Source organism: Zeugodacus cucurbitae, chromosome 5 (assembly GCF_028554725.1).
Source record: "Zeugodacus cucurbitae isolate PBARC_wt_2022May chromosome 5, idZeuCucr1.2, whole genome shotgun sequence".
In the NCBI taxonomy this organism is placed as follows: Eukaryota; Metazoa; Arthropoda; class Insecta; order Diptera; family Tephritidae; genus Zeugodacus; species Zeugodacus cucurbitae.
Genome location: NC_071670.1, coordinates 8,239,750 through 8,265,977, shown reverse-complemented (window position 1 = coordinate 8,265,977; position 26,228 = coordinate 8,239,750). Strand labels below are relative to the sequence as shown.

General features: G+C 30.4%; 1 protein-coding gene across 2 annotated transcripts in view; it reads right to left on the bottom strand.

Moving 5' to 3' along the window:
- LOC105216250 (1-phosphatidylinositol 4,5-bisphosphate phosphodiesterase) overlaps positions 1-26,228 on the bottom strand; it is a 160,312-nt gene that overhangs the window by 105,108 nt on the left and 28,976 nt on the right. For both annotated transcript variants that reach the window (XM_011190645.3, XM_011190647.3), the window contains exon 3: positions 15,567-15,605. The gene's annotated coding sequence lies outside the window, so the exon portion shown is untranslated. The remainder of the gene's footprint in view (positions 1-15,566; positions 15,606-26,228) is intronic.

Genomic DNA, 26,228 nt, shown 5'->3' with positions numbered 1-26,228 from the left:
TCGAGTCTGTAAATCTCAAATTCAAGGATCGTAGAGCTTTCAGTAATTATTTTCAACTTTAAAATTATATCATTAATTAATAAAGATTTTAACACAGCAAAAACTATTTCATTAGAAAATTTTCTTTCAATTGTGTTTACAGAAAAAGCTTTCATAATATCGGAAAAGCTTTAATAGCTTTTATTTGGACTAAAGTGGTTTAAAGAATATACTTTTCAGAGACTTGAACTAAAAACTCGCTGGTATTTTATTTATTTAACTTTCGTATATTTTAAAGCTTTTTATGAAAGCTTTCAACATTCACATTAAATAAATATTTAAAGCTTTCATTATAGTAAATAAAATCTTCAGAACCACTTCAAAAATCTTTCAAAAAATTACTCCAGCTGTGTATAAAACATAGCCCGAAACATACTGACACTCATATGAACAGCTACAGGGAGTAGCTGTCACTGGAGTAAGAAGTTTAAACAGTGTGTTGTTGAAATGTGGTGTAAATCTCATTAAAATCACAGATTCTCAAACAAACAGACGAACTTCCACACCACGCAGACCCACTAGCTGACTAACGGACACGCTAAATAAAAAAAAATGCCAAAATTGTAGTAAACTCTGGCTGATTGTGAATGAGCAACGGAAAGCTGAAGTGCCAGCAAAGGAACAGCTAAGAAACACAAACTTAATTGCGGAAGCTACAACGAGGGAAGGAATATAATTAAATGCATGTAAATAAAAAGCAGCATAGCTTAGAAGACAACTGAAAGACGTAAAACAGAAAAGCCAACAGCGCAATGAAAATTAATGAATTATATGTTTGTAAGCTGCTGTAAGTATAGTGGAAGTAGTAGAATTATAAGTTGTAAAGCTTAAATGAACGCTAAAACTTTGAATTTCAATTAGATTTTTTAATGTATTCGGAAAATATACAAACACTTCATTAAAATGAAGCAATATTTTTTATGTTCCACATACGATCCACACTATTTTTAGGCTTTCAATGTTGAAATATGAAGTTTTGGTGTCAACATACAAAAAATAAATCATTTATACTTACAATCCACATACGTTCCACGCGATAAAAATGCTATATCGGGTCTTTTTTATATCTCTCGCATTTTCTTAGTGTTAGCTTTACAAACTTTATCTATTTTTGCTACTTGTATGAAAAAATCTCAACATTTTTGCGTACATCATAACATTTTCCGCAATTAAACAAAAACGTATTTTCCGGAAGTCACACATCGTCCGCATCATTGTTTACCCTGAACTTCACCATTGCTTGCCACCAATCGTAAACAATTTACGTGTGTAAATAAAAAAATTAATTTCGTGTTCACACATAAGTTTTGTGAGTTGAGCGGAAAATAAATTTAAATCAGTACACGGCTGGGTGGATAGCTAATATAAGAGTATATGGAAATGTATATGGAAATGCATATGAGAAACATATGTACGAGTATGCATAAACTCGGGTGTGTATATATATAAATTAATACATATTTCCAAACCAACCAGATAATATTTTAAAAATTATTTATTAACACCTCATTAGTTAAGTACTTTACTAAGTGCAAAGTATTCGAACCAGAAGTAATACGAAACAGTTTATCAAAAATTTGAATGTACCAATTGCCTTGTTTCAGCCGTCATAAATTTAGAACATTATTAAGTAAAGTTGATGAAATGAAAAAGTTTATAAATTGATTTACAACACAGGAAATGTTCACAAATGTAAATGTTTGTTGAAGGAAGTATTTTTCAATTAAAACTGTCGTATGTTCTAAATTCATAGCAAATGTAGACATTTAAATGCCCAAAAAGCTCAACGAAATCGTGAGAATAATAAGTTTTTTTTTTATTATTGGTTAAACAAGTTTTCAGGTTAATTAAGAAAAATTATGTTGCAATCCACATGCATTCCACATATGTTCCACATTATTTTTAAACGAAACTAAAGAAACCAAGTAAATTTGTAGTTTTCAGTAAAAATTTTTGTAATTACAATAAGTTCCACTTACGACCCACACGTTTTTTTTTTGATAGCGCGAGTTAAAGTTTCCATTTATGTGTTATTTTATCTGATATTGCCATTAGAAAATAACTCCAAATTCATATTGTATGTACAGTTTGAATACATTTGCATTACAAAACCCAAAACTAAAACTATTCTTCTTATTTTTTTTTTTTTAATAACAATGCCACAATTTTACAAACACCATTGCAATCGGAAAAATACTAACGGGAAATTAAGTTGCCGAATTTATTGAAAGCCAAAATTCCAATAAATTATTTTCCAAACGAAAAGCAGAATGTTATTACATCAAAAATGCAAACTTTTAAAATCAATACAAAGAGTTTTTTTGATTAATATATAAACATCCTTTGCCAGCTTTATTGCATCATAAAAACTTAACGGTTAATACGTTGGATACATTGCGAAATACCTGTGAAAAGATAAAGCAGATGTAAGTTTTCACGCTATTTGTGTTTACACGACTGCCGAAATGTAAAAAAAGAAAGAATTCTATTTTTAATAGGGTAAGACAATTTGTTCTTTAACTAAATTTTGTTCTCAATGTTGCTTTTCAAATAAGTTCCACATTGTTTTTGTGTAAAAAATACATTCCTTAACAAATTTAAATAACAAATATTTAAATTTCAGAGTAAAATGTTACGTTCCACATACAATCCACATATGTTCCACATGGAATTTTCGCGTTACAGTAATTTTTGAAGTTGATAAATAAATAATGTATATTATAAGCGGCACCAAAATGTTCCACTCACATTCCACTCAATATTATTGTCTACAAAATTCCTTAAAGCTTGTGGGAGATCATATATTGTGCACATTGTTTGTTTACATACATATATGTACATATATAATTTGTATTATTATTTGGAATACTTTCTGCCAAATAAATCGATCCACAGTAGTGCGTATTCTTAGTAAGTAAATAAACAAAAACAAAATCTTTTGTATACATTAAATAATTACATTTTTATGTATATATAGGAATATATCAGTGTTTATATGTATATTCCTTCTGTTATGCACACTTACATCAATGACTACAAATGCCTTTGCGTTTTTTTTCCCCCACTATAGCATTCGAGCTGGAAATATGTACATTTGTATATACAAAATGTTTCCGCGTGACCAAATATATAAAAGCATTTGTATATACAATATCTTTACGTTGAGTATATAAACATGTATACCCGTACATAACATAAAATATTATTTCCATGCATGCTCTAACGCGTCTATGTGCATGCATATGTTTGAATATATGTATATAGTCGTACATATATTCTAATGTGTGTCTTTGTAAATTTACTATTTGATTTCGGCAATTAACACCTATAAATCACTTTAATTGCCATTTAAGTTAATAAAAGCGATTAATGTGAGCCATAAGATAAACAATGAAAGCGGTTAAATGGATGGCATAGTTTAGCGGACTGAGGCAATAGTTATGTATGTATATTAAATTCAGTGTGTCTTTTTTAATATTTGGAAAACAATTTTATAAACTTAAAGAGCAAAAACTCTGTTATAGATTCCAATATACTATCCAATCTAATAAGATTATATGGAACAAGATATTTTATTTGGATTACATATCATACAAAGTATTTATTTTGATGTAAGAGGCGTGAAATTGATAGTATTAATGTGTATTTACAAATTTTATTTACGTTCCACATATGTTCTACATATGTTCCACATACGATCCACATCAACTTCGATTTATTTTCACTTTGCGTGAACTATTTTTGAAATATTATTACAACACGATGTCTTAAAGGGAGGAGGGGGGTAAGTTTTGTTTCGCCGAAAAAAGAGCTTTTTCCATGAATTTTTTCAGAAAAAATTATTGCTGTTGATTTATTTTACTTATTATTATATGAAAGTATAACATTTGAAGGATACTTAAAAAAAAGTTTTATCGAAAAATACCGCGGAATAACGGATTTATTTGGGAAAATATATTCAAAGTTTTGTACACTCAGCGCTGGTAGCTGGAAGGCGCGCAAACCTAAGTTAGACGTACCGTTATTCAACCTGCTTGTAACTTCGTTAGTTTTTCTCCGAATGATAAAACTTTAACACAATATTCTTGAGATGTTGATGGTTCAGAAAAAAAAAATAAAAAAAATGGGGAAAAAAAGTTGACAAAAAAGTTTTGTCCGCAGCAAAATTTTTTACTTTTTACTTCAGTTCAACATATTTTTTGAATCAGGGATGGTTACTTACAGCATTTAAAGAGTTGTGATGCAAAAAAAGCTGCGAAAGCAATGCAAAACCAACCAAGAACAACAAAAAACAAAAATTATGCAATTTTGTTAGTGTCAAGAAAAACTTTACACACTTCGATTATTTTACTTGTTAAGCACGTGTTATACAGTTAACCGTACTTCACCGTTACCTATTCTTCGCAAAGGCATTTACAATGAATTTGTCAATTAGTTGGTGATTAATTTTTGCTTTTTTCATATCTAAAGTACCCAATATTGTCTTTTTAATATTCCTTGCAAAGGGTTTAGTTTGAAGAGGTCCAACTATTGTCCCATAATCTCCAATGGGGTAAAAACGTTTAAGATCTAACAGCAATGTTTTCTTTAACCCTCTAAATAGTGTATAATGGCTAAAATTGATCGGAAAATATGGAAATACAAGAACCAAAGCCAGAAAAAGGGCCTCAATTATAAATAAGTGGACATGTACAGTGCTTATTGTCTTGAAAACTTGACCATAGTTATTCATAGTTTTAGTACCAATTCCGAAATTCCTCTGTATTTTATTGAATGAATTAGAAAGTCAACATTTTCCTTCTTTACGATACTAAGGAAGTTAAACTGGTATAAAATCACTACAGTGTACATCACTGTTATACTTCTAACAACTGGTCGAACCACAAAACCTAAATTAAGGTACAGTTTTAGGGCATTTGATTAAAACTTTTCTACTGTAATCAAATAATTGCCATTAACTAAATTTGGTATAAAGTTTGGAACTGGTATAATGTGAAAACAATACATTCAAATATCGAATGCATACGTACAATCTTAGTTTTAGTTGATGCTTACAGCAGTTTTTTAAAAAATTTAAAGAAATTGAAATTATTGCCATTAATTAAATTTGGTATAAAAAAGTGTAAAGTTTCGAATTTGTATAATGTGAAAACAATGCTCATTCAAACATCGAATCCTTGATAATAATCTGAGTTTTACGAGCGACTTAAAGAAGTTCTTTAAAAAATTACAAAAAATTAACAAATATTGCCGTTGGTTAAATTTGGTATAAAACATAAAAATGGTCTAAACTAAAAACAATGCATTTAAAAGTTTTTATGTTGTAAATGAAACAATTTTAATAATATATGAAAACTGGTATAAACTGGTATAATTTTTTTTGGCAACTGGTCGAATTTTTTTCAGAAGAAAATCCAGTGGTATATGTTTTTGAAACACATTTCGATAATGTATTGCAACTTTTTTACCTCGAAATTCGAGTTTGCCGGATGGCGTTAGTCAACTATTATGCATATAAAAACTAAGTAAGTAAGCTGACTAACAAGCTCATAAGCTAGTTTAAATACACATATATATATGCACACAATAAGTTGTGCAGTGGCACATTCATTTCTATACCCATAAATAGCCACACGCTTTAAGCCCACGCATATGCTGCAATTGCTTGCGAACCAAATGAAAATAAATATTGCTAGTCTAGCAAGCAGTTGTTGCTGATATTGAAAATTAGTGCATTTCAACGCCCACATTTGCTATTGTGTGCCATTTTGCGCCAAACTGTGTAACAGCAGCGCAATACACTGTACTACTTTTTGCATTGAACTATGGAAAAAATTGGAGCTTGCCGAGCTAAATGCAATGAATTGCGAGTTTCATGCATGTGTGTGTGTGTGCCGCTGCTGCGCTATAAATTCTCATACAAAATTTCCGCCCTTCAGGGTGCATATGTATATACCATATATATGCGCCTGCCACCACTTGCCTGTCGTCGACATTTCCTGACCCAAAGCGGCTTACAATCAACAAAATCACTTGTGCTCACACACACACACACATTCACATGCGCCTGCAAATGAATTCTTACTTAAACTTGACTACAATTGTATTTTCTCTTTGCATTGTACTGCTTTTCATACCAAGTTTCTTTTTTTTCGATTTTTTTTTTGCATTTTTTATTGCACCTACCTCCCACTCACTCTCGTTTTATCAATGCGTGCGTCAATAGTAGCGCAGCATTTTTTTATTTGTTATTTACTCTTCTTCTTTTGTGCATTCATTGTCGTCGGCGCTCTGCATTATTCGGTTTTATGCTGCCTCTACTGTTTCTTCTGCTATTTGTGCATTTTATTTTGCATTTGGCCCCACACGGCGTATGATTAACATTTTATTTATGCACTCATGCGCCCAAGTCATGTTACGTATACGCCATGACGACAGCTGCTTGACTGGAGCGGCGGCCATATGTTGGCTGAATTTTCAAGGTTTTGAAGGGCGTATGTAAAACGAATAAAAACGTGTGAAATGTTATTGGATTAAAGGCGCAGAATTTAATTAAATTGTAGTGAAGTTAATGAAAATTTATATCACTTTTAATTAGCGTTCGCTTTTTGAGTGGCATATAAGTAAATAAAAAATAAAATATATTTATCCTATATGTAAAAGAAAAAAATATATATTTAATCACTATTTTCACCACAAGATATGTGAAAACATAATACTTTAAGTGCTTGATTTCTTAATACCATGCTTACTTAAGTACTTAAGTGCTTAAGTTAGTTTTTAGAATAATGAATGCACGCATTAAATAAAATCCACCATAATCACATTATGAGATTATGTATGCAAATATATAGTTTTTAAAGGCTGAAAATAGTTTCTGCCTCGTTTGTAGTAATTAAACCCCTATACATACATACTTTTATACAAGATATATACGAGTACATGCAAATACATACTCAATATATAATTCTTGTGGACTTCTCAAACACAATTCATTACTTATTCTTGCATAAGAACATACAAATTTATTAAGTGGAAAGCCATTGTAAATTCGAAAATTTCTTTGAAATTGTATTGAAAGCAAATTTTACTTAAAAGTTCATATTATTAATGTGGTAGTTTACAAATACGTCATTCTAATCCACTTTCTTCACATGCGTTGGAAAACAAAGTCTGTTTTGTGAACTTTTCTGGCTGTTATAAATTTAAAGAAGAATTGGTGAAACTTTTTGATACATTCCACATACAATCCACATAAGGTCCACACAGGTTCCACACATAATTTTCAATTTTAATTTACTTGAATAACATCTATAAAGTATTTCCTACTTTTTAATTACATTTAAACCTTTAGAACCTCAAATATTATTATCAGATAATGAAAAATATTTCAAAAAATCTTAGCTAGTACATTAGAACATTTAAAACAACAAATATTTATCCAAGTCCACTCATATATTATTATATTAATATGGTAACTGAAAACATGGCATCATCCACCGCTTTCTTCACGTATGCCACAAAACAAATTATGCTTTATGACTTTTTCTAACCATTATAACAAATAAACACATGATTTTTTAATTTCTTTCTACAATACACATACCATCCACATAGGTTCCACATATGTTCCACACATAATTTTCAATAAAAAATTACTGTAATCACATTTATAGGGGATTTACTCAATTCTAATTACTTTTAAACCTTTAGAATCACAAATATTTCATTAGAAAAGGCATTTACTTAACGTTAATATTGTTTTTATAACACTAGTATCCGGTTTATCACTATGTTAAATATTAATTATGATTAACTTAAGTACACAACTCTTCGGGGAAATCGCGTCCGATAGTTGCGATTCTTTTCCTATACAGAGCCTTATATCCGCATAAAAAATGTGTTATAGTTTCCTCTTCTTTATTAAAGGTATCCCCAATCTCCTAACATGTTTCCCAATCAGATAGTGACTTGTTAACACTCCTACTAGGGTTATGTCATTCCTTTTAAATGTTTATGCTTATACTAAAGCAAGGGAAAGCATTACTGCAAACATCTGTGTATACTCTTCTATGGTTCTTTAAACAAACGTCTTATAAAAAATTTGGTATTTTATTTATTAAACTTTTGTAGACTGAATATTTTACATACTGATAAATTAATTATGTTATCGGCATCAAAAATTCTCCCCAAATTAATATCTCTTTGCAATGTGGAATGTAATTGAAAAATACTTTATATTTACACGCAGAATATTGTTGTTTGTGCATACAATCGTTTAGAGCATCAGTATTTAGCATATTTCATACAAGCATATTTAATTTAAGCAAATTATGGCATGTTAGCTTTATTTTTTCTGCGTATGCCTTACATTCCACATAAAATTCTTAATATTTTTAATGAAAATCTTTCAATTTCGTGTTAATATGTTTTTATGTAGCTTTAATTGCATTAAACTATTTATTTCACACACAATCCACTTGAGTTCCACATATGTTCCACACCAAAATTGTTTTTCTTTATCTATGTTAATGTATAAACTGCTCTTAGTTTTTGTGTCTCAACATTTTAGGCATACGATCCACATTGTTTTACTATTTTCCAGCGTATTTATAAAAGAAAAGTTCCATGAAATAAGTTGAAATTACAAATAATTTCTTTATCAATATACATTGCTTACCTTACTCTGATTTGAGACTCTAAAATTGTTCATGGACCCAAAATAATTATCTTGTGAGTTAAATTATATGCTTTTTACTGATAATACTTGTTCAACTTTGTCTTGCTCATCTCACATTAATTTTAAACCCCTTAATGATTTTACATAATTACATATTATATCTACATTGCATATAATATAGCATACACATTATTTTAATAAATATTTATGGGTCTTTGTGAAAGAGCAAAACATAGAAAAGGCACACACATACAACATACATACATATGCTTCCCGCTTGTTGCATGTTTTTTACATTAACACTGTTTATTTTCTTGATCCAGCGCGCTGGTAAACAAAAAGCTAACAAACACAACGCCCCAACAAGTGACAGGACAAACATGGCTAAAAGCCAGCGTATACCACTTTGCCTATCGCCAGGCCTAGGAACATGTAAAATATTATAGTAGATATATATGTGCGTGTGTCTGTGGCGCGCAAGGGTAAGTGAGCCTCCCACAGAAAACGCTACTCACAGTGTCAAGCAAACAAAAAAGTATGCAAAGAGGGAAAGCGAAAACAACACAATACAACAGCAACAAAAGTTTGTCGTGTACATTGCTGTAATTCGCACAGAAAACACGCATACGCCACGTCGCACCGTCAACTCTTAAACTCACTTTTTGTTACCCCATCTTAACGTATCGGCACTTTTGGGAGTTATTGTTCTGCGTTGCCAAATTGACAAGCACACAAGCAGCAGCATACAGCTGACCCGTTAGATGGTCGGTGCCACGTAGCAGCCACCAACTAGTTAGCAAGCACATAAAACCAACAACAAATTGTAGTCCAAATCAGCCTATTGTGTTAGTGTGTTAACGAATTTGACTGCGTTTTGGGCGACTCAAGAGATTTGTTCATCAAAGCATTACTAACTTTCGGCTTGTAACCTTTTAATTTATTGTTCCCTGTTGTGAATTAAATGCGCACCACTGCCACTCGAAATGTGTGTGTGTGTATACTCTGTTACACCAATACATTGTTGTAAATACGTATTAAATAGATGTAGCATTCTTAGTGTTAATTAAATTTATACCCTTTGTTCACTGAATAACTGCCGAAAAGTGGTGTTTACATAGCATGTTTAGTAATCTAACACCGAGCGATGTGAATTTAAGTTGTATGTTGTATATAAATGTAATATGTTGGACTGCTTTTGACACCTACTTGTGTCCGTATCAATTTAAATATATTAATAATATGTTTACAAAAGTTTCAGCATCATAATGGGAATTTTTATTTTACGTTCCACATACGATCCACTTAGAATCCACACAATTTTCTCTCCAATTATTGCAAAAGAATATTTTTAAACTATATCACATTTCATTTACGTTCCACATGCGATCCACTTACGATCCGCAACAAATTTTCTGTCCAATTGTTGAAAAAACTATGTTTATTAAATATTTTTATCACAGGTATACTGTTATGGAACAGTTTTCGTAGCCATTTACATATTTATTGGATTTGTGATGCACTGAAAATATTTGAAAGCATATCTATCATTTTCAACTAATTTTTTAAATTTAGCTTCCATTTAATTTCAGGTATTTAAAAGGAGAGTGAACATGACATGTTTTTACTTAAGTTTTGTTCAAAAAATATTGAAAATATGAAACTACAGTTGAACTTCAATAACTCGAAGTTTCTTTAACTCGATTATTTTTTTTTTTGATTATGGTAATTCGAGTTAGGGAAGTTCAACTGTATATTAATAATGAGTTATTTAATCAGCATTTATTCACATTTTGGAAGTTTTATGCAAAGTGCATTTAGTCTCTTCGTACTGAGGCCTTTCTTTTCACTTTTACATTAGAATCTATTTAGAAATATAGTTTGGCCTGCGTAGTATTTCAATTATTTTAGTATTTTATTTCTAAACTACATTTTTGAAGAACATAATTAAGTTCCACATACGATCCACATGGAATCCACAACTTCAAAATCATATTCTCTAGCAACAAATTAAATTTGTCACTTCTCCATAATATTTTCAAGAATATAACACTTTGTTAACACGATCCACAAATATTTTTATACATATTTATTGAAATTGATTATTTATACTATTGAAATCGCTTCATATTTTAAATGTAAGCAAATTTTTCAACTTAATTTTCATTGTTTGCTTTACTTTCATTTGCAAAATGTTTTTCAACAACATCATTTTTTATTGATTGAACTGTTTGCTATATGAATGACGTTAATATACGTATGTACTATGTATATAAAGTACATGCCATTAGTACGTTCATCATTTTTGCTGCTTGTCGATGCGCACATGCATAAATGCTTAATCATGTATTATTGAGTACGTATTTGTATAAAAACAATTGTTTCCATACTTTTTTGTGCAGCTTGAACGCACTGACTCGCACAGTCATTCATTCATCTATTCGCACATCTGTTATTCATTTGTTTGCTCATTTATTTTAGTGTGGCGCGTTCGTAGTATTATTTTTGTGCGATTGTTTACGTTAATGTTTTTTCGTGATTTGGGAAGTGTGTGGCCACGAAAATAAATTCAAACACAACCTAATTTGTATATTTGTATATTTTTTAGATTTGCTTTTTTTTAGAGATGCTTTAATTGTTAAGTTCTATTCCCATTAAATTTAAGATATTAAAATTTATAAATATATATTTGTTATTAATTTTTTTAATTTTCTTCTTCTCTTTTCATTTCATCCGTCATTATTTCGGCGCTAAAGTTCAAGTGGTAAGTGCTGAAAGCTTTTATTTTAATTCAATTATTAATGAACCAGCAAATTTTATTGTACAATTCAATTAGATATTTACGCTTTTACTTTTCTTTGTAATAATTTGAGAATCAAAAATTGGCACATGGTCATATAAAAATATGAAATTATTCGTTAAAAGCTTATGGAGTACATATTTCATTGCGAATTTACGAGTAATTCTGAAAGCATTACATGGCATGCTTTTATATCAAATACAAAAAGTGCATATGATTTTAATAAATATCTGTGATATAATACTATATACATATAATCTAAGTATATTTACATTTTACAATTTAAATATTTCTTTTCTACTTATATTACTGTTATTCTCAAATTTTTGTTGAATTTGTTTGAATTTCTCAATGGAAACTACTACTTATATCAAATTTATTCATATATAAATTTTTTATGTATTAAATATCTTGTAAAGCTATATTCGACGAAATTTAATGTACGTTCCACATACATTCCACACGAATTTTTCTCATTTAACACTCTTTTACAGCCAAATTTTGCATATATGTTAAATTTGTGGGCGTATTTAAAAATTTCATTTACGTTCCACTTACATTCCACATGATTTTTTTTTTATTTTAACACACTTTTACGGCAAATTTTCGCATATATGTTATATTTCTTGACGTATTTTAATATTTTATTTAGATCCACTTACATTCCACACAAAAAATGTGATCACGTTTGAATATGGTTTTGCTGGAGTCTATTTAAATGAAGAGCATTTAACACTATTTTACAGCAAAATTTTGCATATATGTTACATTTGTGGGCGTATTTAAAAATTTACTACATTTGAAGAAATTTCATTTACGTTCCACATACATTCCACATGATTTTTTTATTTTAACACACTTTTGCGGCAGATTTTCGAATATATGTTATATTTCTTTGCGTATTTTATTTAGATCCACATACAATCCACACAAAAAATGTGATCACGTTTGAATATGGTTTTGTTAGAGTCTATTAAAATAAAGAGCATAAATATTAGCAATATAAGAGTAAAGTACGACTGCAGATATGCTAAGTTTCTTGATATATTTACTTTTTTTATTAAAATATCTATTAAAGTTATGTATCCCTCGGTTATTTTCTATGCCTTTATTGCTTTGACAGTGTCTGTTTTGATTCACTTTGATTTCAATTAACTTTTCTACACTTTCACATATTTTTTTGAGGGTTCTCTACTGGTTCTTTGTATACTTTATCCGATTTCAATTTTTGTAGCTTCTCTTTCAACAATGCTTTCGATACATACTCGATTGAACTGTATACCTTGGCCACTTGTTTTGTGCCTGCTTCGTGCAGCCTTAACTCCCAAAAGCCCCAAAGAGATTATTTCGAAATGACAGGCAATCGCACTCCTACTATTGGCTACAAGCGTAAGAGATGGCTTGCTCTGCAATTTTTTCAACCGCATCAACCGCTAAAGCCCCACCATTGCGTCGGAACAGAAAAAAACAAAATAAAATCCCACGCACACACAAACAAAAATAAATTTACATGTGTTATCGTGAACGCAGGCAGCAAGCAAATGAAGTTGAAGAATATTATATATTTTTTGTTGTAATCTATATTTTTTTTGCGGCTGAGACTACCTTCATTCGTATGCACACAATGCCGAAGACGCAAAAAACGAATATTATAAAAATATAACAAAAATTAAGGTAGCTCCATTGCTGGCCGCAGGGATTTTGATGCAGCCTCCGAGATGACCACTGAGACTGAGTGAATGGCATCGCTGCGTGACAATGTGGTATGAGTATGTATGGTGTATAAGCTTTAGAGTTTTTGTGTCTGTGTGTGGTCAGGCAATTTTCTTGCTTTTATTTGCCGCTTATCGAATGGCGTATTATTTTCCAAAAACGCAGGGAGAAAAATAAATAAATTTTTTGGATGCAGATTTCCACATATTTTTGCTGGTTATTAGAAAGTACACTGGAGAAAATGAAATATGGAATTTTAAAGGAAAAAACAAAATGTATGTTAACAGAATCTATTTGCAAGAAAGATATTTCTTTAAAAATTTAAAAAATTTACAAATAAAAAATAAATTTTTTATAATTTAAAAAATGTAAATAATTTAAAAAATAAATAGATGGCAACACCAAGTTTCCAAAAATAAGACAATAAGCTATCTTAAACCCATTGCATTTGATGGATTTTCTACATTTGTTATATTATTCTTTATCATATTATTATTTTTATCCTATATTTTTATACATATGGCAACCCTTTACAAAAATATCAGCAATATATTTTTAAAAGCTTTTGATTTCTGTATTATTATATTCAATTTATTTTATCAATAAAATTCTATAAAAATTTCAGGTGGCAGCACTATTCTCACAAAAAAAAAATTAAATGGAAACTTTTTTCCATTCCTCTTCCAATAATATTCTACTTATTTATTTTAATAATATCTTTTTCAAATTATGTATCCAAATAAGTGGCAACGCTTCTTCAAAATATTTGTGATTTTACGTCCTTTTAAACCTTTACTTACTTTTCTTAGCAATTTTAAGATTTTAAATTTTCAAACAAGTGGCAACTCTCTATACATTTTTTTAATACTATATTTTCTGAAATATTTATAGTTTTAAGAATTTCGTTATATATGTATATATGTGGTATATTTTTTTTGGACACAGGTGGCAACCATAATTTTTTAAATTATTATTGAAAGGTAACTTTTTTTTAAACCTCTTTCGTTGATTTCTTTCCTTATTCTTTTTATTAATCGTTTTGCAAATTAGTTTTTTTGAATAAGTGGCAACACTTCTTCAAAATATTTGGAATTTTAAGCCTTCTTGAACCTTTTAAAAACTATACCTCTCTTTTTGTGATAAGTCACTTTTTGTATTAAATTTAAGGTTTTAAAATTTCAAACAAGTGGCAACTCTCATATATTTTTTTTTCTTAAAGGTTTTTTTAATCTCTTCAGTTGTAAGCTCATCTTACAAATCTTTTTATATATTTTTTCAAACAGGTGGCAACTCCCTTATTTTTTCACTATTTTCTACAATCTCTTCATTTGTTAGGTTGTCTTATAATTTTTTAATTTTTTTTTTCAAACTGGTGGCAACATTTATTTTTTATGTATAGTAAATCTTACGACTATACTTGTAACACCCAATCTTATGATACAAATAATTCGGCGTACATATTGTAGCACTCTGTATTGAAGGCATTTTTTTATACCTAATACCATCCACCGACTATTTCTTCCAGTGCACATTATCCCCTTACCACAATTGACAGAAATCTCTCAAAGGAAAAGGAAATCATCATATTTTCTTTCTTTGTTCCCATAAAATTGTGTCCACCCACACCACAGCAGACAATTATTTCATGGCACATATAGCTTTAAGTTCATTGTACTGCCAAGCGCCTAAAATGCGGCTACGTTTCTAAGTTCATTTGCGGTTCAATATTACGGCGGCGTTTGTTTCATTTTGCTCTCCAATGGCCGTGGGCAGCAAATAGCACAAATTGAATAAACACACGTAGCAGAGTGAAGAAGAAAAATGTAGAAATGCTGTATGCGCCTGAAAGTATACCATGCGATAGCTATCGAAATCACTAATACATTAGTAGCGCAAAGCGTAGGAAGAAAAAATTGCGGCAAACAGGCAGCAAATCTACTGTACGAATTATGTTAGTTTGTTTAATCCAAAAATAGCCAGAGAAAGTAAAGAAATAAAGCAAAAAAAAATTTGTGTTGCCTGATGTTTTTTTCATCTCTTTTTGCTTTACTTTTTTACTGGTAACAGTATTTTTTGTTTGTGGTTTTGTGGTGAAATTCCTGATGACGGCCGTCATTTGGCGACACACTGCTTCATTTGCAAATAAAATACACTTCAATTTTATGACATATTTTATGACGTAGTGAAGTGTGTGTGCGCGCGCAAAAGTATGCTTACTTTTAATGACGGGTTTTCCTCTTTTTTTGTTATTTTCCTTCACATTTTTGTTGTTTTTTTCCTTCCTTTTTGTGTTTTGTTGTTTTTGGTTTATGAGTGTCATTCGACTGGAAAACTTACCTTAATTAAATTATTGAATTCCGTGAAGCATGCGAGGCGCTGAAATGATAAAATAAAAATGCACAACAGTTGGTTAGATTAGGTTTATGATTTTAATAAAAAAGAAATGTAAATTTAATAACGGTAATTTAGTATTCACGGCGGCTTAATTAAATTTTCGAAAGTAGTACTACACTGCATTAGTGGAACTGACATACTTTGAACATTTTCATTGCATGCATTTAGGCGTATACAAATTTTTTCTTTATAAATATTATTTTTGCTCATATTTATGACGACTACAACTAACTTCTTGCATTTTAGTCATATAAAATTGTTCCATGCATGTTTAGCATACTTTTAGGCGCTATGCTATGAACTACTTTTATTGATTAATATTTTAAATAATCTCAAGTTATTTAATTTATAAGAAAATTTATTTAAATATGCACATGCAACATGAGTTTTTAAGTATTACTTAATAAAATTGCGTGCTGAAGTTTTGTTGCATACTTTTAGGCGCATGAAAATTTAATTTGCTGGAAATTTATAACAAACAAACGCTTAAAAATAATTGAAACGTAGTATGCACTACTGTCATTGCAAATATAAAATAAAAAATGTATATATTGTATATATATGTATACTACTAGGCGCTCACAAATTTATTTTGTATTTTCCAAATATACATATGTGTTCAATAATTGCCTTCATCAGTGTAAATTGCGCTTAGACAACAAGAATTGAATTGTTTTAATTATTTTGCAGTGAAATTTACGTTCTCTCTAATTGCTTTGCCTACTTTTCGGCGAAAATATTTAATTATTATATTTTAGAGTACTAATTTCCCACCCGTCAACAACAATAATTGAAATATTTCGTGGAAAGCAACAAATTAAATTGTAAATCATGTATAATATTATATACATATGAAAACAAAATATTGCATACTTATAGGCGTATGTTTTATAAATTATTCATATCAAATTTCAGCAGAAACAATATATTGCATTATACATTATATGTAGTAAATATGCAAAGCTTCAGAATTTTATGCCACCAAAAAAATATGTTGAAATTATTTCGCACGAAATTATTGCATACACACAGGCTGTCCACTGTAATACGGCTTAACAAAAGCTGCAAGCTTGAATTAAGCATTTTTGCATGCATAATATAGTTAATATGTTGTTTATTGCATTAACATGGCATATTGTTAATAAATAAGTGCATGCATTGCATACTTATTGGCGGCTTAAAGAGAAATTTGCTGGCTACCATGAGGTATGGTAAGCGTTTAATGCAATAAATTAAAGTTTCTCTGAATTATTGTTAACGAATTACGCCGAGAGAATTAATACAGTTATGCTCGACCAATATTAAAATATTAAAGCATACTTTCAGGGCCTTTAGCCTTACACCTTGTATGCGTAAGACCTTTGGTGGACAGGCAAATGACATTATTGTATTTAATTATGCACTTTAAACTTACACATGTGCGAGTTTTTTTATTTTATGGATGTAATTAATGGACGCAAGTATTTTCCATTGCATAGTTTTATGCGCGCTGTTACTTTTTTGGATTGTATTGCACTTACTTGCTGAGCAAAGCGATTTTATTTATATTTAAAGGCAAGAAGTAGGAAATTTTGTTGACAAAATACATTTTTTAATCATTAAAGTTTTGTAGCATACCTTTAGGCGCATTTAAAAAATTAAGAGACTTTTTTTTCACTTATCAAGTAAAGCGTTTTTATTTATATTTAAAGCCAAAATGTGAGCAATTCTGTTCTTAAAATATATATTTTAGCTTTTAATTTGTATAGCATACCTTTAGGCGCATATAAAAAATTCCAAAAACTGCTTAAAAATTTGTTTTTTCTCCCTAATTAATAAATAATAAAATACTTGTCATTCAAATATTTTCCGATAATTCATTCTTTTGGGCTTTAAAATGTATATTATGCATACTTTTAGGCTCACATAAATTCCTTTTCATGCTATTTGTTCGGTTCTATACTTTATTGGTGCTATTCTTACATAGAATTCCATTTTTCAACTTCCCTCCATGTAAAATATCATTAAACTTTTGAGTGTTGCATACTTTTGTGCTTGGAGAATTGTTATTTTGTACTCTATAGAAATCATAAATAATTTTTGAAACAATGCGTTCATATACTTCTAAAGAGCGAACAATTACCTTATTTATATATTGAAAATTTTAATTAAAATCTCCTAAAAGCATGCACAACAACAAATATGACCTTCCAGCAGCATTAGCAGCACATACATATATATACAAATAAAGACTTTCCGTCCTTCCCAATGCGCCCGAAAACTTTGACCTCCTGACCTAAACTCTCTGTGTGTGAACTCAACTATATGAAAACGCAGGCAAAGTGAAAGTGAAATCATGAAAGCAGCGCCTCAAATTATGCTCAGCATAAAGTAGTCTAAAGAAAACAAATAAACAAAAGGCGGCTTTTGTAACTTTGCGCCTAAAATACCCCATCAACACTTTGAACTTGTGCTAACCCTTTTACTTTCACTTGATGTGATTTGATGAACAAACGCACTGTTGCCGCACGCACGCAGCCACAAAAAGTAGAGACTGTGTCACTTTTTCTTGTGTGTGTGGCGGGCGTTAGTTGAGTTAACTTTGCAGACACGCCCCCAGCACACTCACACACATGTATGCACACAACTTTGCTAGAAAGTTTATTAAAATTCTTAGAAAATCCGTATAAACGCCTGTTTGTCTCATTTACAGTTAAATGCAAATGTTGCTGCTGCTGAGCTGTTAAGCAGCATGCTCTACGGTGGCTGTGGTTTTTGTGTAGCCTACTTTTAGGCTAAAGTAAAAGGCTTTTGTGTATGCGCCCTTTTTTATAAAAAATTCAGTGCAACTGTGCTTGTAAATTCAATCCGTTGGCATTTAAGTACAGCTTTAGTGTGAACTTGGTATCAAAAATAGCTGGTATAGAATTTGGGGTAAACTTTTAAGCGCCTTAAATGTGGCTACAACACTGTGGGTGAAGTCAGAAACTTTCGGCAGGGTTGATTGAGTTTATTTAAATTAAAGAAAGCTGGAAAATTGAAGGTAAGAAGATGTTTAAAGTAAGTAGGACACAGCTAAAAGTATGCAATAACTAATGTTAAATATCGTTAGCGCACAAAGGTATGCTCTGATATTTAATATATTTAAAAATCATAGTTTTATTGCCTTAATGGTAATTTAATTAGAGACAATAATATAATATTAAATAAATTTCAAATTAATTGATATGTCAGCAACTAAAAGTATGCAATGAAATTTCAATCAAATTACCAATTAGGCATTTTCAATTATGAAAATTGCGTCAAGGGATTTTGAAAATAAAAAGTAGAAACCGCAAATGCGCTCAAAAGTATGCTATACATAATTTTGTAATTAACGGCATTTTTTAACCTTTAAAATTAATTAATTAGATTTCTTGTCCAATAAATCAATAAAAAACAGAATATTTTCAGCATTTCAAACTAATATAACATAATTAAATGCGCGCAGAAATGTATGCTACAAAAAATTTAATAAAAAAATTTAAAAATAATAAAGATATTGAATTATAAATTGCTCATTGTATAAGTTGTTTGTTGTTAGAATTATTAGACATTTTTATTGCGCTAATTCATAAATCTCACTGCGCGCCAAAAAGTATGCAATACAAAATTATGAAGCTTATATTAGATCAAATGATAGCAGAACACAATACAGCAGTCTTATCTTAAATTATATACCCTGAACAAGCCTAAAAGTAGGCAAAATAGTCTATATATATTTTTTTAATATATTAAACAACAAAAAATGCTGGTTTTACTTAGTCTACACTTTACTCCCAAATGGCGCACAATTCTCCAGAGTTATACGCAGATTTCTACTAATTTCACTTATTTTTCCTACCATTTCATATAATAAGTACTGCCTGCCTACAGCGCATATGCTCTTGCGTAAAATAAATTATAAATCACATACAGTTAATTAAATTGCTTACACACCAACTAACACGGTCTTATCGCATTAGCATTAATCAATGCTTGAATGAGTGTGAGCGACGCCTGTAAGTATGCCACAAGCGGCACGCGATATGCTACTAAACAATAGACTTTGCTAAACGGCGACATGCTAGGTATATACGTACAAAAAAATCTTTTTCGTGTCTATAAATATGTATATTTGTATATAAATATTGTTATGTACTAGCTATAAGCTATTTTTAGGCGCTTAGAATAAAGGAAGTCCTCTGAAGTACACAAAACAGGTGGGTGGGTCAGCCGGTGGAAGTGCTAATGAGCAACACAACAATAAGTGTAACATTTTTCTAACAATGCTAACAATTTAAGGCATATTAAGACACATGCAGCCTAAAGGTATACCGTAAACTACAGCGACAACTTAAATCTCTAACAAAAGATCGCACGCAAAGGCATAAATGAGCATAATACATTTAGGGGGCTTACATACGGGGTCTGTCCGTTATTTTAACTACGCAACGCCTCAAAGCACCAACAACAGCCGAAAAATGTGACCAAAATGCTCATTAAATAATAAACTCACGTCTTGCATGTTAAAAAACCGGCGCCTAAATGGACTTTAAAAGGAAGCCCGAAAAGGCAAGCATCTTCCGATGGTAGAGAACGTAAAACCCGTTTGATTTATCTAGTAAAAAATATGAAAAAAGTGGATACACGCATTTCTTGTGTCTACTTCCAGGCGCATACACAGTTATACGAAAACCAACGCAGTGAACAATTAATTTTTTTTTTTTTGAGAAACCACCCAAGCATACTAAGTATGCACTAACCAGCCGTTCGTAAGCAGCAGCACTCACCTCAGAAACGCTTGTAAGCCTTGCTTGCTGACGCTTTCCCCTTTCGAGTTTTTATATACTCCTATACCTATATTATTTTCTTACCTGTCTCATAGCTAACTCCCTTATCTTACATTTTATTACACTAACACATAAGCCTAACATGCATTGTAGCCGCTTGCAGGCGTTAAATCCTCAGAGGTAACGCCATTATGTTAATGTCCTGCAAAAATGTGTTTAGCAGCTACAAGCTGCACATAGCACACGTTTGGGCTCTAGGGAGATACATACTCACAGCAGCAAGTTACTTTGCTGGAATTAGTTTTTAAAGCATGCTATTAGTATATCATGGAAATAGCAGTTTGTTTTAAGGAAATATGAAAATGCGCCTAAAAATATGCTAAATATTTTGAAAACAATAATTTATAGTAACTTATAAGCAAAATATTTTCATAGAATTTATTTTGAATTCATTTATTAACACATTCCCATTAAAAGATTATTTCGATGGTGTCTAATTAAAGGAAAAATAGATATGCGCCTAAAGTTATTCTAAGAATATTCAAAACAACTATTTATATGCATTTAAAAGCAACTCACAGTCCTAGAAGTAATATTTAATGTATATTATTTAAATTATTAATTTAAAGCATGGAATTAATATATCATGGAAATAGCAGTTTGCTTTAAGGAAATATGAAAATGCGCCTAAAAATATGCTAAATATTTTGAAAACAATATTGTATAGTAACTTTTAAAACCACTTCTTTTCTTAAAATTTTAATTAATATTTAGCCATGAATAAAGTAGTCCTGTGACCGCTCTATAAAGAAAAATATATTTGCGCCTAAAACTATACTTAAACTATTCAAAATTATTATTTAAATAGATTTAAAAGCAACTTGCAGTCCTAGAAGTAATATTTACTGTATATTATTTAATATCAGTCGTTCAAAGAAGCAGTTCTGTGGAATAATAATATATCTGCGCCTAAAATTATGCCAAAAATATTGAAAATTTATATTTATGCATCAAGTTTGTCCATTTTTTTCCAAAAAAAAAAAAATCTTTCTAATGTTTTTTCCGCGACTAAAAATATGCAATGAAATTTATATTTTTTTATTTTGCGAACAATTTTTCTATCTCTGAAATATTAAATATACATTTTTATTTAAATTCGTTTTAGTATAAGATTTTGCAATTCATTTATTGGTAATATAATGCGTAAATATTTTTTTTGAGCTCCGAAAAGTATGCAATTATACTTTAATTTCATACCTCTTGTACGAATTTTACTTAAGTAACAGAGATGTATTTTAGTTTTATTTTGTTTTTACATTAAAATTTGTGGAAATATTTGAAATTTATAATATTGGAGACACCCAAAAGTATGCTATATAAAACTTCCGTTATAAAACCATTTTTCAAACTTTTCTAGCAAACACAAACTTTTCTAAAATATTTGGTAAAACTTTACAATATTTAAATTTTTTTTTCCCACAGAAAATTTTTGTAAAATTTCGAAAGAACCTACAACCTAAATATTTTTTTGACGAGTCGAATAATCAATGTTCATAATCATTGAAGTAAAAGTAATTAAGCCATAGAAAATGTTTTATATAAAAAAATAATCCTAAAAGCATGCAACGAAAATTTAAATTTATAACATGAAACCCTAAAAGTATGCTATAAAAATAAAATTAAAGCAATTGCGACAAAGTCTCTTTAATAAAACAATTTTCAAAAACGTTCTAGCAAAAATATTTTTTGAAAACCATATTTCGGTAAAATTTTTACATTATAAAAAATTTTGTCTCGAAAAAATATGAGCAAAATTTCGAAACAATGCAAAAAAAAAGTAAAAAGATTTGTAGGAATAAAATCTAACTTAATTGACATCATATTATTGAATCATATATGTATAAACATATGTAAAAAATAAAAATCCTAAAAGTATGCAACAAAAATCTTATTTTACGCAAGAACGCCTAAAAGTATGCTATAATGATAAACTCATGTGAACGTGTTATTTTTTTTAAACAATACATTTCACTGAACCGCTTTCATCCACCCCTCAAATGTTCACGTCTCGTACCACCACATCAGTAGTTGCCTTGTAGTAATTGTATTATAAATAAGAAAATAGAAAATTCAATAAACGTATTTTCTACAACTTACTAATGCATATGATACAAATACGTATTCCCTGCCATACAGGTGTATCAATTGCACACATGTTGTGGCTTTCATGTGGTTCTTGTAATATTAGATATATTATCGATTACTTAAGTGCCTACTTACAGAAGTCATAGGCCCGACCATGGCTGCTGGGTGCAAAACTGTATGAAATGAATTGAATAGGCTGAAGTTGTGTGTGTGTGGCAGTGCACAGATACTTATGAACACACATCACCAGTAAAGGTGGAATCAGTGCCTGACATTAGGCGCAAACGCTGGGGGAAAACAAAAAAAATTGTGTAGGAAGCAATCGAGCGTTCATAATTTCGCACAATTAATCTAGCCGTAGGGGAACTGCATGCAAAGACAAGTGGCAAGTGTAGAGCGGGTGTGTGCGAAAACCGTTACACGACAGCTACATGCACACACGCACTTGGTGTTGTCCTCAGCTATTGACTAAAGGGCAATTTTCTACATGACCGCACAGTCCATTGAACCCAGCAGCAGTCATACACACGGGGTAAATTTACGCTTCCCCATAACTGTAAATACTTATAAAAACAGGTGGAATATTACATTTACATGCCACTAAAGCGCTTTTTGTTTCAAGCTACACAGTGTCTTTAGCACCCCCTTCATACCACTAACCACTTTCGCGCAGTCTGTCTACATTTTCCCCACACCCAACTTTGTGTTTTTGTCTTCGCTTTTGTTGTCATTAGCGCCTTTTATTTATGATTTTCACACTCCGCCGTTTCTTTTGTTTATTATTTCTCGTTTGCTCGCAATTTCGTCCCTAATATCCTGTTGTGTGGCACTTTTCATGCTTAATGAACTAATTTCTGGAGCACTTTGCCTGCCACACACCCTCACCCGTTAGCAATACAGTTCACTAATTCTTGTTGTGTAGGGTCACCATTCGATTTGCAAAGAAATCAACAATTCTAACCCTTTTCACACTTGTTTTGATTTTCTTTTTAATTTAGCAAAACAATCGAACAGCAGCTGCTTTTTCCCAGCCAGTAGAAGAAATCGTTTGAAATAAGCTTTTAGCGTGAAAAAATTATTTGTTTGAACCGCTAACTGCGCTAGTTATAGGGTTTATGAAGAAAAATAATAAAAATTAAAGCATACATTTGGGCGTTGATTGAATTAAAAGCTTGGTTTTTGGGTATTTCAATGATTTTAGGAGAGATGTGTGCTTAGAATTGATATATTAATAAAATGATAAATAAAATCCCTCAAGAAAATAAATTCAAATCTAAAAATTAATTTAAAAAAATATTTTTTTTTTTGTTTTGTGTTAAAAATATTTTCTTGTAATCTGGTTTTGTTACTTAAAACTAGAATATTCTTGTATTCAAAATAGAATTTGTTCATAAATTCTTTCAAAATATTTTATTTGAAAAAAAAATTAACGACTGTTCCTAAATGTATGCAATTTTTTTTCATTCTGAATGGAATTATTGTTTACTTCTTTCATTCATTTTTTTTAATTTTTTTGTAATTAATCCGTTTTCACGAATAAATTTTTTCCCTGAAAAAAAAGAGTTATGCGCCTATATCTATGTTTCAAATATTTAAAACTACTATTTATATATATTTAATAGCAACTTGAATTTCTAGTTCAAAGATACAGTTCTCTGGAATATATCATACTTGCGCCTAAAAATATACACAAACAAATTTGAAAAATAGTTTTAAAGATCAAATGTACCTATTTTAAAAGATTTTGAAAAAAATATAAATACATTTCTTAAACTAAAATTCGATTTCTTCAATTTTTCGCTCCTAAAAAAAAACAAAATCATAATTTTTTTTAAATTATTGGTTTTATAAAAAACAAGTAAGGAAAGGCTAAGCTCGGGTGCAACCGAACATTTTATACTCTCGCAATTTATTGCTATATTTTTATTAAGATAACACACAATTTGACCCATATATTCGGTATAAAGTCCAATGGAAAAACGAAAATCATCATATATGGTATATAGGCTGAGGTAATTCCTGAGCCGATTAAACTCATTTTCATCACCAACATACATTATATCTAAGATTATATGCTCATTTAATTTGGCTAAGAAATTTCATATATTAGCCGATTTATAAGCTATTAAGCCCGTGGTTTTTTTGAAAATCCTATAATTAGCTATATGAGAGCTCGGGGAAGTTATGACCTGAATTTAACCATTTCTGATACAGAGACACACTATTAAAAGAAAAAGATTTCTTTTGAATTAAATTGAGATATCTGAGAGATTTACCGAAATTTTCGGCGAAAAATTACCATAAGGCACTGAGTTCTTCAAATTCGATATCCAGGGCCTTGAAAAGTTATAGTCCGATTTCGACAATTTTTTCACAAGTGATGCCACGGATCATATACAGTATTTATGTAAACTTTTATTTCGATATCTTCATTATGTATATCTTATAAAGCACAGGAATTAGATGGAATTCAAAGTTTAGTTATATGGGAAGTTGTTGTAGTTGTGAACCGATTTCATCCATTTTCCGCACGTGTCATCAAGGTGTCAAGAAAATATATTATACCGAACTTCATTGAAATCTATCGAGTAGTTCCTCAGATATGGTGTTTGACCCATAAGTGGGAGATGCCACGCCCATTCTCCATTTAAAAAAAAAAAATCTGAGTGCAGCTTCTTTGTGGTATTTATTCTGTAAAATTTAGTGTTTCTGACGTTTTTTGTTAGTGAGTTAACGCACTTTCAGTAATTTTCAACCTAACTTTTGTATGGGAGGTGGGCGTGGTTATGATCCGATTTCTTTCATTTTTGGACTGTATTAGGAAGTGGCTAAAAAAAACGACTGCAGAAAGTTTGGTTTATATAGCTCCATTGGTTTGCGAGATATGTACAAAAAATTTAGTAGGGGCGGGGCCACGCCCACTTCCTCTATAATACTCTCTTTAGCAACATTTGTTGCGAGAGTATAAAAATGCTTTCTATATCACTATACTATTTTCTCACAAGCGTGAAAAAACTCTCATGCAACTAAATTACTAAGTACATATTGAGCTATATATAAATATATGCATGTACATATGTATGTATGTATGTATAGAAGTGCATAAAAATTTTCCAGCTGCCTTAACGCATCACCCAGGCAACGCCTCAGCTTCGAAAGCGGAAGTGTTATTGCACTTGAATAGCACCTAACGACATTCAATTTGCCGACAACTGACTTAACTATTTTCTTTCGTGAAAACTCTCACTCACTCACTCACTTTGAAATTCAAGCTGGGCATATTGGCGTTGCCCACTCAGGCCATTTGGCTGCTGCCATTTATGCCAGCGTTTAACTAATGTACACTGGTGTACAGCAGCGTAAATAATGAAAGATGACCGTAGAAATAAGCAAAAACAAAAATGCAAAATGCATAGAAATGTCTCAATGAAAAGAATAATGAAACACAACAACAATAACAACAAATAAAAGTAGTAATAATAATAAGCCAACTGTGGAATTCAATAGCTTGTTGTTTGCATACACCTTTAGAGTGGCTTTAGCGTCAGCAAGATGTTGAGTGAAAATGTGAAAAAAAAAATATTTTTTTTTTGTTCTTGTTTTTGTTGCTTCCGACAAATAATAAGTAATACGATATTCATTTTTGTTACCCTAAGCAAAAGCGCGCGCT